Genomic DNA, 7,888 nt, shown 5'->3' on the forward strand with positions numbered 1-7,888 from the left:
TGCTCCATCCCTATCCGCAAGGACGGCGAGGTGCAGGTCGACTGAAACCTTCTCCTTCGGAGCTGCACCACAAGTACAACGTGTGCTCCCTCCCTATCCACAAGGACGACGAGGTGCAGGTCGACTACGACCTTCTCCTTTGGAGCTGCGCCACAAGTACAACGTGCGCTCCATCCTCATCTGCAAGGACGGCGAGGTGCAGGTCGACTGCAACCTTCTCCTCGGAGATGCGCCATAAGTACAATAGCTGCATCTCAAGTACAAAGATTATTCCAATTGAAAAGCGAATTCCACTCGAAGGCAAACACAAGCATATTCAAAGATAAACCAAGTTCAGATAAATCCTAAAAGTTCTGGACGACGGATCAAAAGTATTCGAGCATCAAGCCCGAAGAAGTTTAACGATTACACAATCACTCGGCATTCCGAGGCAAATAAAGGTGGAGCATAATGTTTCTCGGTCACGCGTCAGGAGAAGGACTGGCTGGGTCGCAGAAACTGTCAAGGTCTATGCTGTCTGCAATGCGAGTGGCAGCGTCAAGGAAAGTGTCCATGAAGGATTGGAAGGTGTGCCTCTTTGTGTTAGCAACCTTGAGCTCCGCCAGCTTGTCTTCTTTGACGTCTTTGCAGTGCACTCGGACCAAGGACAACGCGACATCAGCGCCATAGCAAGCAGATGACTTCTTCCACTCTTGCACTCGGTCAGGTATTTGATTCAGTCGAACCATCAGAGACTCGAGGTCTTGAGACAGTTCCGCCTGAGGCCAGACTTCAGTATCAACCCGAGTCATCGCTGCCTTCAGGCGGGCAAGATAAGCAACCGCGCTATCCATGCGAGATTCCAACCGCAGCACATTCATCGCAACATCATCCTTGACTGGACAACTTATGGGATCGAGACCCGTCTCGACCCGCCCAGTTTCCGCTTCAAAGTCTTGGCAAAAGCTCTACACAGTTGAGTAAATGGTGAGTCGACGATATAATCAAGCTTGACAGTCGACCGTAATAAGTCAGTCAATCATCAGTACCTTCAAGTTTTAGGACCAGCTTTGTAGCAAGCTGGCCCAGATAAGACTCCAACTCACCCTTCTTGGCCTTGAGGCTCCCAAGCTCGTCAGTCAGCTTGTCCTTGTCTTTCTTCAGTTGCTCGACCTCCCGATTGGCGTTAGAGACATCAGTCTTCAGTTTGGAGTTCTCCTCTTCTAACTTGCCGACTGACGCAAGCTTCTTGTGAGCAAGCGCCGTTTTCTCTCGCGCTTCCTTCTGTGCAGCAGCAAGATCCAGATCCTTGTTCTCCAAAGCCTGCTTCATTTTCTCTAAAGAAATAACATTCTTCAGACGGGCTTGGAGTTGACGGTTTTCACTACATACATCTGCTCGAGTGGAGTCACTCGGTTCAAAAAATGGAAAGGAAAAGTGCCAGCAGTGAGAAAGACAGTTGACGATTGGTTACCTCCCATGGCAGCTACTTCATCACGAGCAGTCTTGAGATTCTTCTTGGCCAATTCCAGATCAAGGTTGAGGCTGATTTGCTGCTTGTTCATTGTGGAAAGCTGAGCCCCAAGATCACAAGATTTCTGCAGTATAAGCCATATCAGTTGACCGAGATAAAAAGACATCACAGTGATAGCTACTCTAAGAGTACCACCGAATCAAACATTCAACGGCAGTCTCGGGGACTACACCCAGTGGGTGCACTTAGTGTGCCCCCACTGGTTTGAATAAACACTCGACATGGTCTGCCCAGCGCGAGAGTAAAAAAAGCAGTTCTCAGACCATAGTCGACTGCCCGCAGTCAACCACGGTCTCGGGTACCACACCCAGTGGGTGCACTTAGCGTTCCCCCACTGGTTCTAGTGTCATTCGACCTGGCTAGTCCAGACCGAGTGACAAAATTCAGATTCTCAGACCACAGTCGACTGCCCGCGGTCAACTATGGTCTCGGGGACTACACCCAGTGGGTGCACTAAGAGTGCCCCCACTAGTTCAAAGATTCAATTCAAGACGACTCAAATTGACTCGTGCAACTTCAAAACAGTCACACCCCAGTGGGTGATCGGATGAGAAATATGATCAATCAGAAATCAACTAACTTGGAAATTGGTCTGCAGAGCAGCTCCGGCGTTGAAGGCCACCTGACTGGCCTCATGCACCACTTTCATTTGCCCCATCACAAGGTTCAACTGAAGAAGAGCTTCCTTGGCGGCAGTCGGTGGGTTGTTCGGGGTTTGATACGCAGTGAAAAGCGATGATGGCAGAGCAGTCGGAGCAACTGCTGGGTCTGATGCGTGGAGTTGTATTGGTGCAGCAGAAGTCTGAGCAGCTGATCCTGATGGGTAATCAGTTGACAGCGGGATAGCGAAAGTGACGTTGGTACGTGCCGGATCTGTCGATCGCTCGACTACCGTCCCAGGCATCTCAGTCGACTGAGGAACCTGGGCCTCAGGCGCTTTCCCGCTCAGTTCCTTGTCCCTCCTCCTCCTTCCCCTCAACAATACTTCTTCTTCATCGTTAGGAGCACAACAACGTCCCGTGGTGCTGCAACAAACAGAGAAAGTCAAAGAGATAGCTGACAAACAATCCAGTCGTCCAAATAAATTCAAGTCGGGCAGAATTACTGGCTTTGGAGGTAGCTGCGTCATCGGTTTCCTCGTCGTCTGGGGTCTTGTCGATATCCATATCAGTCGCAGCCGAGGCCGGGCTATAAAGGTTCATCATCCACTCGGTCATTACAAGAGAATCGGTCAGAACAAGAAAATACGGGGAGAACATTTACCCAGAAGCAACAGGAACGTCCATCTTGATTCTAGGCAAGGTCTTCCGAGCCTTCGAAGGATTGATCTTGGGCTGTTTGGTGACCTTCTCAGCCAATCCTGGAGTCAAAGACCCAGCGCGCTTTTGAGATGGAGCGCTCGAGGCCACAGCCTTGGCGCGCCTGCCCGTGGGATCATGGTGCTGCTTGGATCGACGTTCGGAACGAGGTGGTGAGTCGGCTACCTCCTCCTCGTCCGACTCATCGCTCTCATCTTCATCATTGTCGGCTGGTGACTCCCACTCACCGCTCTCCACCGCGCTGTCCTTGCCTTCATGGTCCTGCTCCAGAGCTTGTTCGCCATTGGGCATTGAGTGCATCTCTGTATAAATCTACAAAACAAGGAGCCGAGTGGAAATCAGTCGGATCAACAAACAGTCAGAAAACACATCCAAATTCAATCAGTTGTAGTGGCCAAACCTTGTCTGGCTGGTTGCTGTCGCTGAAAGGGTTGACTCTCCTGGCGCCCCTGGGGTTGTCCTTGTTCCCGGTGATGCCCCTCAGCCACTGGGCCACTGTTTTGGCCGCCACCTCCTCCAGATGAACCCGAGCGGTATCACCAGCCCCGGAGTACATCCACATGGAGTGGTCACGAGGTTGGAGTGGTTGAATGCGCCGACTAAGGAACACCTCCAGTAGATCCATGCCGGTGACACCTTGGTTGATCAGTTGAACTACTCTCTCGACCAGCATGCCCGTCTCCGCCTTCTCCGCGGCGGTCACTTTCAACGAAGATGGAGTTTGAACACGATCAAAAGAGAAAGGGGGAAGTCCAGTCGACTGGCCTGGGGTCACGATATCCTCGCAATAGAACCAGGTCGACTGGCAGCCCCTGACCGACTCAGGAAGAGTCATCGAAGGGAAGGAACTCCTCTTCCTCTTCTGAATACCCAGACCCCCACACATCTAGATAACATGGGTTTTCTCGTCGTTCGAGTTCGCTTTCTTCACTGTTTGGGAGCGGATGGTGAAAATGTGCTTGAAAAGACCCCAGTGCGATCGACACCCCAGGAAATTCTCGCACATGGACACGAATGCGGCAAGGTATGTGATGGTGTTGGGAGTGAAATGATGGAGTTGAGCCCCGAAGAAATTCAAGAAACCTCGAAAGAAGGGGTGTTGAGGAAGCGAGAAGCCGTGGTCGACATGAGTGGCGAGCAGAACACACTCACCCGGTCGCAGGTGTGGCTCTGCTTCCACCTCCAGCAGCCGCGCGGACTCATGGATGATCAGCCCTAACTCGGCCATATCGTCCAAGTCTTCCTGCTGAAGTGAGGATCGGATCCAATCTCCCTGGATCCAACCCGACGGCAGCCCTGAGCGCGATGAAGATCCCCGATTCGTCTTCTTGCTTTTCGCCGCCCCCGTCGCCTTCTTCGCGCGTTCCAGCGCTGCCGTTTTCTCCTTCCCCATGGCGGCGGAGCGGCGGCGTCGAGAGTGGAGAAGCTGAACGAGGTAAAGGAGCAAGAGGAAGAAGAAGGAGAATGGACACGCACAGTGCGGACGCCTCGGCCTCGCCACTTTTAAAGGCCTACTTCCGAGTGGCTGACGCATGGGCCCGGACGATCCTATCAAATCCCTTAACAGTCGCACATGGGATATGTGGCGAAAAAGGTGGCGCGGAAATCGAAACATCCTATTTTATCTACTCCGCTTACCATGGCGCACTCCGCCTGGCGCTCTTCCACCAAAATTTTGAATCCCGCAAAATCTGGGATCCTCTACAACCGATCACACCAAAGATTCCATGTCAAGGATAACACTCGACGGATGATGTTATAAAAAACAGTCGGCCATTTCTGAATCGATCAAGGTGACTGAAACGAAGCCAAAGTTCCAACAACTGGCATCCATTTGGAGATGACAGCAAGAGTCAAAGCAAGGTCAACTTCAACCTTCTTTTCACTCGGGCCTCAATCCATTCGGGGGCTAATGGTGAGGACATAGACCTGGGGTAGGGTAATAGGCTGACCTATACATCCTACCTAAGGTCCTTGTCCTAGAAGCAAAGAGGTTCAAGAGTAAATAGAGGGGACCCAACAAAGGTGTCGAGTGCAATCCACTCGACCTACCATTCACTCGGAGACCCCCCCCTATTTAGGTCACTCGACCACTAAACCACTCGACGTGTAGAAGACCTAAAGCCACTCCGCGCAGCAACGGTCGGGCATTTACCCTTAGACTTAATAGTCATTTATAGCACTTTACTACGGACGTTACCTGTAATGCTCCTTCTTTATGAACATTGAACCCTGTGTAACGGAGGGGAGCTGGGGTCCTGGTGCACTCTATATAAGCCACCCCCCTCCTCTGGGATAAGGGTTCGCACCCCCTGTAACACACACGCATATAAGCTAGTCGACCGCCTCCGGGCTCCAAGATGTAGGGCTGTTACTTCCTCCGAGAAGGGCCCGAACTCGTAAAACTAGTGCGTACAACTTCTCCATAGCGAGGATCTTGCCTCTACATCCCTACCCCCCATTCTACTGTCAGACTTAGAACCACGACACCAGACGACCGGCCGCACGTCGCCAGATCCAAAGACGGAGCTGGGCCCCCGCACGCGGCGCGGGTCCCTCCAGGAGTGTCGTTGTGCCACCCCCGGGCGGCGCAGCGACCTCCAAGACGCCCACACCGGCGACCACTGCAAACTCTTCCCATGGTGTGCGTGACGAGCAGCGTCACCACGTCGGTGACCCTGGGCACCGCCGTGCGAAGAGCCCTGTGCATCATCCGCGGGATGAAGGAGTTCAGCATGCCCACCGAAGTGCTGGTGAAAATGGCGCGCAGCCGCTGGGTCGTGCTGGGGCTCCTTCTAACGTGGTTAGAAGTCGAAACGCGCCGCGATCCACGCAGTAGTCGCCACCACCCACGCCAGCAGAAGCCTTGGCACGTGCGCAGCTGCTCCTTGACTTCCCTCCCGTTGCAGAGAAGCGCGGTGAGTGGAGGGCCACCATCCGGAGCCTCGTCGCTGTCGCCAACAAAGACGATCTGCGACTGGTGGGGCCCTCGGGTCGGCACTCCACCGAGCCACCACATGCTGGCGCTGGGAGGACCGGGGGAGCTGCGGCCACGGTGCGCTCTCCTCCTCCTCGCCAGCCGTCGCGGGCGTCTGCCCGTCGGGACGACGCTTCTGATAACATCTCTATAGCGTCGTCCGACCCGCGGACCCACCGCGACCAGCGCCAAGTTCTTCGAGAACGAGCTCATGAAGATGCTCGGACCACTATTGAGCGCCGACGCGATACACGCCACCAGTCGGACAAATGGGCGGGACCCGCTATGGACCACCCAGCACCAGGGGGCTCCGGCGGCCTACCTTACGAGGTGGGCTGCCCGGCCTTTACCCACAAGCTGCGGCAGTTCCAGTGGCCGTCCCATCGCACGTTCAAGCCCGACGTCGGCGAGAAGTACACTGGCAAGACCCATCCGTTTGAGTTCCTCAACATCTACACCGTCGCGATGCAGGCGGCCGGAGCTTGTGACGACAAGGTGCTTGCCAATTATTTCCCGCTGGCACTGAAGCCCAATGTTATGTCTTGGCTGATGCACTTGCCGGCGGATTCCATTTCTTCTTGGTCGGATCTGTGCCATGAGTTCGTTGGCGCCTTAATAGGAGGCCACCAAGCTCATGGACAGGCTAGTGATCTGCATATCATTCCCCAGAAGGAAGGGGAAACCCTGCGCAAGTACATCCAGAGATTCAGCCGGGTGCAGTATAACATCCCTGACGTTCATCCCGCCGCTGTGATCAGCGCGTTCCATCAGAACGTGCGCAACCGCAAGATGCGCGAAGAGCTGGCGATGACCAAGGTTAAGGATGTGGCCAAGCTCTACGTTCTGACCGATAGATGCGCCCGGGCTAAAGAGGGAAGGGAGTACCCCAGTGAAGACACCGGTGCGGAAACCGACTCTACCAACGAAGACGCCGCCACCCCGACGAAGAAGGGTCGGCGTTGCAACAGGAAACGCAAGGGCAAGGCCGTACTTGCCGTCGAGGGGTCTGACGACACCGGCGCTGCCAAGAAGGTCAAGGCAGATGGCCCCGGCAAGGAGATTGCCGGGTGCGCCGCTTGCCGGGCCTTAGCAGCTGCCGACAAGCCAGGGGGCTCCGGCAAGCAATACTGCAAGATCCACCGCACCAAGGGCCACGACCTCCAGAACTGCCGACAAGTCGAGCTGCTTGCTGAAAAGCAGAAGGCCGAGTATGAAAGGCGGGACAAGGAGAAAGGTCAGGACGGTGCCGAGGGATCCGGCAAGAAGCGTGGCGGCCAAGGAAGCCACCCCGGCAAGGACAACCAGCAAGAGAGGCCCGCCCGGGGCCGTGACAAGAAACAAGAAGATGATGATCACGACGAGTCCGGTGAGCAAGAGTTCCAGATGGCTACGGAGGCTATGTGCGTCGATGGTGGCGCCTCGCTGCATACTTCTCGCTGCCAGCTCAAGCAGTGGGCGCGTGAGATTACAGCAGCGGAGCCGTTGTTCGACGCTCGGAAGCCGCTGAAATGGTCCAGCACGCCCCTCATCTTTGATGCCGAGGACCACCCTAACCGCACAACCACTGTCGGGTGTTTGCCATTGTTGGTCGCACCAACGATACGCAACCTCAAGGTGAACAAGATGTTGGTTGACGGCGGGGCCGGCCTGAACTTGATCTCGCCCGTTGTGATCAAAAGGCTGCAAATTGCCGATGGGGACCTCGAGGAAACGGGCACGTTTAAAGTGGTCAATCCGGGGAGGAGCCAGCCGAAGGGGAAGGTCACATTGCCCGTGACGTTTGGAGGAGAGTTGAACCACAGGACGGAGAGGATCGTCTTCGACGTGGCCGAGATCCCCTTGCCCTACAACGGGATCCTCGGCCGCCCGACACTAGCTAAGTTCATGGCGCCGTCACACTACGCATACGACATGCTAAAGATGCCCGGGCCGTTGACCATCATCTCCGTCCCCTCCGACAAGAAGGACACGCTGATTTGCGCCGACCAACTCTACCGGGAAGCAGTTGCAGCAGCTGCCGTCAAGGCACCTGCTCCTGCCGCTGAAGGCCCGGGAGGGAAGAAGAAGCCCGGCAAGACC

Source organism: Triticum aestivum, chromosome 1D (genome assembly GCF_018294505.1).
Source record: "Triticum aestivum cultivar Chinese Spring chromosome 1D, IWGSC CS RefSeq v2.1, whole genome shotgun sequence".
NCBI lineage: Eukaryota > Viridiplantae > Streptophyta > Magnoliopsida > Poales > Poaceae > Triticum > Triticum aestivum.